This window comes from Sinohyriopsis cumingii, chromosome 6, assembly GCF_028554795.1.
Source record: "Sinohyriopsis cumingii isolate HCF-2022 chromosome 6, ASM2855479v2, whole genome shotgun sequence".
NCBI classification, from domain to species: Eukaryota; Metazoa; Mollusca; class Bivalvia; order Unionida; family Unionidae; genus Sinohyriopsis; species Sinohyriopsis cumingii.
The window spans coordinates 96,009,936-96,021,322 of record NC_142966.1 but is presented as its reverse complement, the minus strand read 5'-3'; positions in this window follow the sequence as shown (position 1 = coordinate 96,021,322).

Sequence of the window (11,387 nt, the reverse complement as noted above, 5' to 3'; positions counted from 1 at the left end):
TTTCAATTTATCAATGATGTAACATGAACCTAAATGGTTAGCATGTCCACTTTGGATGCAGAAGGTCACAGGCTCAAATCCCTGCAGAGTCATGCCAAAGACTTATAAAAATGGTACTAGCAGCTGTCTTACTTGGCTCACAGCATTAATAGGTTAGTGTTGGGACTGGTCAGCCTGGTGTCAGGATAATGTGACTGGGTGGGACATCATGGTACATGTCTGTGGCATGATGAACCAGTGCTAGATATCACTATAACTGCCACACAGCAGACAACATAGCGATATGACTAAAATTGTTAAAGCTACATTAATCTAAATCACACACACACTCAGTAATATAACACCTTCAATAAATAAACTAGATAAGTCTTTGTTATCAACATTCACTGAATCCTGAGGTGATCACTGATGCCTGAGCCCAAATGGCAAGGATTTCAGCACACATGTGATTTATCAAGTGTTGAATAAACATGCTTCATAACTATTCATAAATTAAAAAAATATCCCAAACAACTTTTAAATTTCAGATGCAATTTAAAGTTTCTATAGTGAAGGCACTAATCTGGTGTGTTGGCTTTACTTTAGTTTTTTTCCAGATCTAATGTAAAATAGTATCTCACCAGCTAGCTGATTTCTTTTCATGCAATACATACATGTCTGTCATGTGATGAAAAATGGTGTTAAACCCTAAAAACCAAACCAAAACATTTCTTAGTTAATAAATTCCCTGATAACATTAGAAGAGGAGCAGGAAATGCTGTCATCCAGTAGGACCAACAAGAGATAGCTTGGAGACATGCAAAGGAGATCTTTGTGGGATTCCACACCTTATTATTATCTCACCATTACAAGTTTTCTAGGTAAATGCAGTGAAAGGCAAATTCATATCGGAGTCAAAGGTTGTGCTTTATGTACAGCTACAACTTACCCAATGAAATTCAGTTCTCTTCTTACCAAGGCCATGTCATGTAAATGGAATCTAAATAAGGCAGACTATGCATGCCAAATAGCTGACTCTGCTATGTCCCAACTTAAAACATTACTTAAAAACCAGGCTGATGGAAGTTACTTGTATTTTGTATGCTGAAATATTCATTCGTGTACCTGCTTCTGTGACAGTTCAGAGTATACTGATTTGATAATTCACTTTAGCGAAGTGGCCAGCACTTTTTATGCCTTGCATTCCTGCATTTGGTAGTAGGAATAATCTTTCATATTTAACTTTGTGTTCGTGCATCTCTGGTAATATCTGAGGGTTTGTAAGGGGTACTACATCTTTGCATCTCTTGATATGTTGATTGAAGCTGAGGGCACAAGTAGATGCTGTTGGTTGACTAGTGACAGCAAGTTGTTCATAAGAAAGAAGCAGGTTGTGTCATTAGAACGACTGAATCATTGGAATGGTGCAGCATGTAGTTCGTATCTATGGATAACATATGTATCTCTATCACTCTGCTTGTTGAAGTAAGCGTTATCATACATTACAGGTCATATATTATGGCTGCTTCATTGTGGTGGTGTGGAGTAAAGACTGGCACAAGCATAGATAATTTTGGCTACATCAAGCTTTATGAGAAATTCTATTGCAAATAATTGACGTGTCAGCTGGGTGTTGGATTGGACCACAAGTCAAAGATTACCTTGTTGGAGCAATCATGGAACGGTATTTTTTTTATTCTAATAGAAAGAGAAAGACGTTAACAACTGTGGAAATGGATGCTGAGAATGGTGTGACACCAGTCACTGACAACACACGATTTCACCTTGTTTATTCTTGAAGTGGAAAATCATAAGCTGTTGCAATTTTCTCCAGAACTGAAGCTCCAAACTCCTTTTTAATGACTGGAAGACACTTGGGAGAAAGACACTAGGTTAATAGAAGTTGAGAGTTCCTTATCTAGATCAGATAAATGTTGAGTAGGGATAAGGTCTGGCTTTTCATGGATAATCCACCCTGAACTGAGAATGAGGGAAGTAAGGTTGTTCATATTGTTAACCAAAATCCATACTTATCAAATATTGTTATAGCATTTATACCACTTTCTCTTTGGAGGATGTCCTAAACTGGATATGACTTGGTCTAGTGTCAGACTGAAGGTCCAACTTCGTCTTGTTGATGCCTTCTCCAACGAATGACCCATTATTTGATGCATTTGGAAGAAAGAATCCAAGTTTATATGTGTTAAAGGTTCCATAACTAGATGAACCAAAATGTTTATTCAGGACAAGGTACTTCTCTACACTAAAATATCCACCATGCAGTTTGGAATGTAAGGTTTCTCTCATCACAAGTTGAAAACCAAACTTGCTGAATGTTTTTGTGGTGTGTTGTGCAGTAATGTCGCCATCTCTACAGTGGACATCCTAAATTCTTAGTGAAGTCCAAGTGTTTATATTGGGGCCATATGAAATGATATATGGAAGTACATGTAAGGCATGTCAAGTCTGATCATATATTTGTTACATCTCGTATCAACGGTCTCTGGTGCAACCAAAAAATGTTTTGAGTATGAGCTTTGTGCAATTTTCATACTTTCTACACTGCTCTTTACAAACAAAACAATGGGATTTTCTTGTGTATAAGCATCCCCATTCAATTTCTAATGTTGTTGTAGGAAAACAAATTGAACATATAAATGAAAGTCAGATAATCTTTATAGAAAAATGAAAGAAGACAAACTTTTCAAAATATTTATTCTGAAAACAAAGATTGTAAAACTGTAAATGTTACAGCAACTTAAAGAAAACCAGATTCACTAAGCAGAGAGCACATGTCAATGTGGTAGTCATGTGATACCAACAAAAACATCGCTGACATGTTCTGGGTACTTGTTGAAAATGGTTTTCTCCACCCTGCTGTGATATCGACAGGTATCTGGTTGTTGTTCTCAGAATAAATCTCTTGAGAATTAAGTGTACATTATATTAATTTACAAACATTAAGTGACCTCTATATAATATTTCCAAATTCTATTTACAACTTGGGAAATTTGTTTATTGTTGATATCACGTGACCATTTGACGTCTGATATCATTGACAAGTAGGTTGCAAGAGTTGTATAGTCATGTGACTCTGAATGCAGATGATGAGATCCAGGTCCAACTTTAGCAACAATGTACTTTTATCTCATCTGCCAGTGGATTAAAGATATGGCAAATGCTGTGCTCACAATTTTTGAGAAAATAAATCATATTCCTATCGTTTTCATGCAGGTATATCTCCATAAAAAGTCGTTCAGGTTTGCTAGGTGGGTTAGAAAGCGGCTATCCTATGCCGACACCAAATGGTGTCGGCAATTTCCAACTTTTTTATAGGCAGTGGACTCTGACCCTATGCCCCAACATAAATGTCTAAATATCAAAAACGGGGTGGCAAGGGTCAGAGGAAACTCGGGCTATTGGATGTGGTAGCTCTGGAGTAGTTTCTGTATCTGCATGAGGGTAGAGAGGGCATCGTGACATCCCCCACAAGACTAATTGATGATTGGATGATTTGGACATAGGTGTATCTTAAAAAGTCTTCTTACAATGTACTGGAGCAAGCACGTTTTTGCAGCCCTGAGCTGCGTTTTTTAAAATAGTGCAAAAAGCATTTTTGTTTCAAAGTGCATACACATTCCTGTGTGCCAACGAATAATTGTTTGTGTAGACATGTTGTGTCCATCATCCATTATCCTAATTCATTTATGCTTCTTGTACTTTGTTGTCATCTTTGTAATGAAGAATTGGAATGATGTTGTTGTTGTTGTTTTGGGGCTTAACGCCATTTTTCAGCACACGATAGGCTATACATGGCGGCCAGTATTAATGGTGGAGGAAGAACCCGGGAAAACCCCGGAAAGAACCACCGACCCACGAGAAGCTACTGGCAAGCTTTCTCACATACCCACATTGGCTGAATCCTAGACTTGAACCGCCGCAGACAGAGGTGAGATGGCAGTGATCCGTAACGGAGAGCGCTTTAGACCACTCGGCCACTCGGGGCCCCGAAGAATTGGAATGAGTCTAAACAACAAATAGATGTGTGTGTGTGTTTGTGTGTATGTTTGTGTGTGTATGTATATATATATATATATATATATATATATATATATATATATATATATATATATATATATATATATATATAGCAACAATGCACATACAACATACATACATACACACAAACATGCATATAGACAACACACACACACACACATATATATATATATATATATATATATATATATATATATATATATATATATATATATATATATATATATATATATATTAAAATGAGGTAAGCCACATTAATGAAATGGCTTAGAGGCATAATAGTTGATAAGTACAGCACCCAAATGTTTCTTCAGTGATTCAGTGTATACACCGTATAAAACATTTAGACTTACTGTATCATATAAAAATAAATGTGAATGATTAAATGTAAGTTCTAGGAGTTACAGAATTTATCTGTATTTTCTGGAATACATCTTTACAGCATGGCAGTGATAAGTAAAATGCTTAAATAAGGAAAAAATGGTAGCAACCTAGTAGGGGAGGTAACCAGTGAGAGTTGCTTCCCTTTATATAATTATATGTGTAGACAGAGAGATGCTGTAAGGTTGGTTAACTTTGCTATGCGTTGTAAGAAGCAGTCTACCCTATGCTGCAATCACTTGTTTCTGGCAAGATCCAACTTTTCAATGTGATAAAGTCTCTGACCTTCCAACCAAACTCTCCAATACAACCATGTGGAAAAGGTCAGAGGAAGCTCAAATTATAAATAGGTATGTAATAAACATTTATACTGGATGCCAGATCAACACTAAGAATGTAATAAATCCATGCATAGATAAATGGAGATACTGAGATAAATAAACAGCAATATACATGTACTTCAACATTTAATTACAACTCATTGTTCATTATAACGTCATCAATAGACTGACTGACAGACCTGAAATGCTAAATACCTATATATAAATGCTAAATACCTATATATAAACACAGTGCATGCATTTGATTACCAAATAACATAACATGCACGCAAACATACAGCCATCCATCCATGCATCCATAACTACTATGTAACCTAATTACAGGAATGCATGCATGCATCTACATGCATAAAAACAAACATGCAGACATAATGGACATTTATATATCTAAATGATAAATACTGTGAATCAAATGTTTATGGCAATAAAATTTTATGGTTTGGTTTTTAAAAAATGTATATTCAAGGGTATTTAAGTTCACGGATTTGTTATTTAAAAAATATTGAGCAACAGTATATATATATATCTGCACAAGTGATTGTACTGTCATTCACTTTCATGCATTTCCATGCAAACAGGCTTAATCCCTACTGCAGTAATTGTGTTGCTTATACAAATTTCATTGCTAGCACTTAGCATAAATGTAAAGATCTGAATCTAAAAGATGTCAACATCCCTTTGTGTATATTTTACATTCAGACAAACTTGACACCACTGCTGTTAAGTAGTGAACAGAAAGCAGTAGCAATGTTTGATGTTTCTCAAGTATATTGCATGATCAGGCTGCCATCTCAGTCAAAGAAAAACTGCATCAAACCTTTCTGCCAGCTGCATGTACTGACCTTCCAGATTTATCTAACTGTTATGGGGAAAACCGAAATCATATTTTCGTTAATGGTATTCAATGGTACGCTCAAGCTTGCCCATGAAAATCACAAAAATTGGTACCCCACAAATATAAGTCCACATCACAGGTATTCTGAACTAGCAGGTGAAAAAGAGAGTATGAATGAATATCTTCCCCACTAAAAATGCACAAACATACATTCATGAAGAGGTATGCATCACTCTACCTACATACCTACCTACCAATATACATGCATACATACGTATAAAAGTACATGACAAAATATCTTATGGTTCAGTGGATTTTATTATATAAGCATTGTCTTTCTTACATCGCATGATATCTTATGGTTCAGTTGATTTAATTATATAAGCATTGTCTTTCTGACATCACATGATATCTTATGGTTCAGTGGATTTTATTATATAAGCATTGTCTTTCTGACATCACATGATATCTAATGGTTCAGTGGATTTTATTATATAAGCATTGTCTTTCTTACATCGCATGATATCTTATGGTTCAGTTGATTTAATTATATAAGCAATGTCTTTCATACATCACATGATATCTTATGGTTCAGTTGATTTAATTGTATAAGCATTGTCTTTCTTACATCACATGATATCTTATGGTTCAGTTGATCTTATGGTTCAGTTGATTTAATTATATAAGCATTGTCTTTCTTACATCGCATGATATCTTATGGTTCAGTTGATTTTATTATATAAGCATTGTCTTTCTTACATCGCATGATATCTTATGGTTCAGTTGATTTAATTATATAAGCAATGTCTTTCCTACATCGCATGATATCTTATGGTTCAGTTGATTTAATTATATAAGCATTGTCTTTCTTACATCACATGATATCTTATGGTTCAGTTGATTTAATTATATAAGCATTGTCTTTCCTACATCACATGATATCTTATGGTTCAGTGGATTTTATTATATAAGCATTGTCTTTCTTACATCCCATAATATCTTATGGTTCAGTTGATTTTATTATATAAGCATTGTCTTTCCTACATCACATACTATCTTATGGTTCAGTTGATTTAATTATATAAGCATTGTCTTTCTTACATCGCATGATATCTTATGGTTCAGTTGATTTTGTTATATAAGCATTGTCTTTCCTGCATCGCATGATATCTTATTTTTCAGTTGATTTAATTATATAAGCATTGTCTTTCTTACATCGCATGATATCTTATGGTTCAATTTACATCATCTTTCTAATGAATGTTTTCGTTTCCTTAAGTCATAGCTATGTCCATTTTCCAAAGGTGTGTCATTTCCGTCATCGTTACTCTCTACACTTCAAGTTTTTCCAGACAAGTCCTTCCACAAGTAATAAATACATACAGCAGTTACGACAATCCAGATTCCATTAGGAATAAGTACAACAAAGAATTCCTGGAGTGGAGTATTTCCAGTTCTGAAATCTTTTCCTCCCACAAGTTCTAAGTACATGAGCAAGTAGAGGACAGTCTTCCAGAAAGTCAACAACAATATGGAGACACATTTACAAAGCCCTGCATATTCTGCTGATTAGAGATAAATTCAGAAATATGCCAACAATGGCAAGCCTATTTGGCCGATGTTTTCCACTTGGCTTTGTGCAGTTGAGGTTACGTTTTGTGTGATCTATCTGTTCTCCAAATTGGTGTTGACAGTGTTTAAAGTCCATCGTAATAATGAACATGTTTTCATTTTTGGGGTGATTTCCATTCGATGGTTCAGTTAGGCGAGTCATTTTGACATTTGGCACATAGGAAGTATTACGACTTAGAGTCGTAATACAGCCCTTGTGTGTATATAAGAAAGATAGTTGATCATATAATAAATTCTTATTTCCTATGTTCTTGTTTTAATATCAGTCTGCGGATGTGTTTAATGTTGTGTTTAGTTTTGAGAGGAAACGTGTTTGGATTATTCATTGGAATTGCAAAGTGCTCTTTAACTGCGTACTAAAATATTAATCTGGGATTAATGTGAATTTGTTGAAGATAGTTCTTGATAATGTCATTGTGATACGTCAAGACTCTTTGTACTTGAGCATATTCAAACCCCTGGAATTCATTCGAAACGCTCCATTCTTTTCGACTTATGAAGAAGCTTTTATGACTATTTTGGATTTAATTCATAATAATGTATGTTCTTTTTAAGTGTAAATTTTATAACTTAGATAATTAAATTATTTGTTACGTATTACAAAACTTGATGGTTTTGCTTATTTATGTTACCTGGTTTAGGACCATAAACAATAACAATAGTGTAAACATATTTAAGAAATTTCTACTTGAACCAATATTTCCTGCCTACGGTTTTATACTAACCGCATAAAGTCACATACAAGAAAACATAAATGTAAGGACCGCTCAGGTGGCCTAAGAGGTCAGAGCATCCGCCTCGGATGCGGAAGGTCGCGGGTTCGAACCTAGGCTTGGCGCTTAACGTTAAGGGTTTAGTGTTAGGACTGGGCGAACGAACTCTAATTGAACATTCAATTCAATATAATGAATGCCTAGAAACAAGGTGCAAACGAATTAAGGTATACTGTGATGATGATCAGATTTATCGCTTGGTTCAGAAGGGCAGACACATTCCGCTTTATCGTCTATTTTTAATTTAAGACTTGTAAATCAAAGTACTGCTCCCCTAAAATGTACAGTAAAATCAAACTTGCTAAAATTTTAGCTTCACCTCTGTTTTTATAAGTGCACCAGTAATTCAAAAAGCAAAGAAAAGACTAGATGATCATTAAGCCTGAATTCAGTATCCAGTCAATATGTTGACATTGAAATTAAAACAATGTCTCTATAATTTTGTCAACACAATTAAATATTCCTATTTATAAGTCGAATAAACGAGTTTTGTATCCGTACTTCACTATCTGAGAATAAACATTTGATACTTTCGGTACCTTTGTTAAAAAAAATACAATAAGTATTTTTTCTTAATAAGACCCTTGTTGAGCAAACATGAACAGCGATATTTTTAACAATGACGCTGATCACGAAACAATAAAAGCAGTTATTGAAATCGACTCAATCGAGATGATTTTAACAGACACGTTGTGATCTTAATAACCTCTATTTCTTGTTAAGTCGATTGGATCATTTCTTTGGAAGTTCTACAATTTGTTTTTTTTCAAAATCGATATACTTTAAACCAGTTATGACACATTGAGACCGTTGATTCTGCCAGACTTCAACGGGGTTATAAATAGTGAAACAGGATGGTGTTATTGGTGACTGATCGATAGATGACCCATAACGTAGCAGCTTAGTTCTGTTCTTAAGTTCTATTATGTACAAATCGCTTGTAAATATAAATTGACATTTGTTTTTCCACCTTATACGAACGTTAAACTCGTGACCTGCAGCTTATAAAACAATCTTTCTTACTGAACCTACGTTGCCAGGATTTTACATGTTCTCTAAACCACCACCTAACCCGGTGTATAAGGTATTACTCTAAATCCTTTTGAATCCTGGCCGTTACATATATTTGCATATTTAAATACAGACATGCACGCGAACACACAAATATTGAACACAAAGACACACGCTTTCACAAACCAGACGTTGTTATGAAATTGAATGTTTTCTTGAAATGCGATATTGTTTGCTTTGCAGAAGAAAAAAATACTAAAGTAAAAAACAGCTTTAAAACTTCAATGGAAAAAATACCAAATGTAGACCAGAGGGTTCAGTTTGACACATAATCACCAGCTGTGCTTAGTCAACATGGCAATGCAATTTTCCACCCTTTTTTATATGCTATACAAAATTTGTAAAGTAGGTGAGATTTGTTTGCTTTTCTGTGCAACGTCATCTGTGTGTGTAACAGACTGGGGAAAATTAAGAGATTAGGTTCTTAATGTTGGATCCATTTCGCAAATGATTTCTAAAATTTGACAGTAACTTGTCATTCATATCATTATTTGTCCATATTGTACAAGCCATCCTTTCAAATTGTGCACATATATATATATATATATATATATATATATATATATATATATATATATATATATATATATGTATCTATATATATATATATATATATATATATATATATATATATATATATATATATATATATATATATATATATATATATATATAATTTTATATGAGGTGGGTGAATTGGTACCGATACAAAATAAGGCACAAACTCTTAATAAATTAACAATAATTTACACAATATCAATATTTACAGCTGAAATAATGCTCCAGTTTACAACTTGCACATCTTACAACTTAGGACATGTGCATAAAAATGATTTAAATCTTCAAATAAATGTCCTAATTGTTAAAGAGACATCTATACAATATCTCACAGGTCAACTGAAGTGGATTCAGTGCTAGGGGCAATTTCATTTGACCTTTCAGCTGTTTCAGAATACAACGTCTACCATAGACTGATTACAATTAGTGGCTTTTTTTAGGCTGGTCGTATCAGGTGTGCTACAGCTTAGGAATACAACATTTTGACCGAAAACAACATTGGCCAGGATTGAATACCATAGCGCCCAGTTAAAGACTAAGACCGTTTGTAAAAACGTATTCTGTGAGGATCTAATTTACGTAAAATGGTTTTGAAGCAAATGTTTAAGCAGATGGATGTAACAATTTCCAGCCAATTGGTTTCTATCTGCAATTGTTAATTTTAAAATTTTGTTTATGAAATATATAGCAGTATTGCATTATTTCCGGAATTGCTTTACATTACCTGGCGCTATAAAGAATGAGATATGTATTGGATTATATTTGAAAATACACCTTTTCACGTTGGGCATTGTATAGAGAATTATGTTATAAAAGGGAATTCTCTCAGAATAATGGAACATTTTTATATATCATAAACTAAATTAATGTTTACTACAGCCATCAAAATTTGTTCTGATTTTTTTATTTTAATTCAAATGAGTCAAAAGAGCAAGTGAATTGATTATACAAAATAAAATAATCTTTAAATGCAACACATAGAGTTCAAACACAACACGTTATAATTTTACATAATCAGTCAGGTTGTTCACCGAGTGATTCAAAAACTCATCAGCTAACAGACATTTACAACCTACTTTGTTTTGTGCAAAACCGAGGAAAGGAAATTAGGACCGTTTGCTTCGATATTAACAAGGCATTCCATACAGCTGGCACAAAGGTTTGTCCCCAAAATTAAAAAGTTGTGATTTTCATGGAAATTTAATATTATGGTTTGAAAGTTATTTTCTGACAAGAAAGCAACGAGTTATTATACATTCCAAATCCTCATATGTTAGATACGTTAACGCTGGAGTTCTCCAGGGATCATTTTGTGACCCCTATTTTTGCAAATTTCATCAACGATATTGTAGAGAACATAGAATCATCAATTAGGACACACACACACACACACACATATCACATATATATATAGTTGATAAACTGGTGAAATCATAAAGGGCGATATTCAAAAGATACATGAATGTTTCAGGCGTTGGTTAATTACATATAATCCAGAAAAAAATAATCAATGCTAATAACACAAAAACGGAACCAGACCCACCATCCTATGTTATGCATTCCCGAAACAAACCTACAAGAGGTCACTCAGCAAAAACATTTGGCCTTATAATAAACTTTGATGCCACTTGTCACGCACACATTTCCAACAAAGCCTGGGAGAAAATGAATCTTTTTAAAAACTCACAAATTCAAACTAGATCGATTAGCAGTGAAAAAAAGTGAAAATCTTATATTGTTCCAATATGGGACATTTGT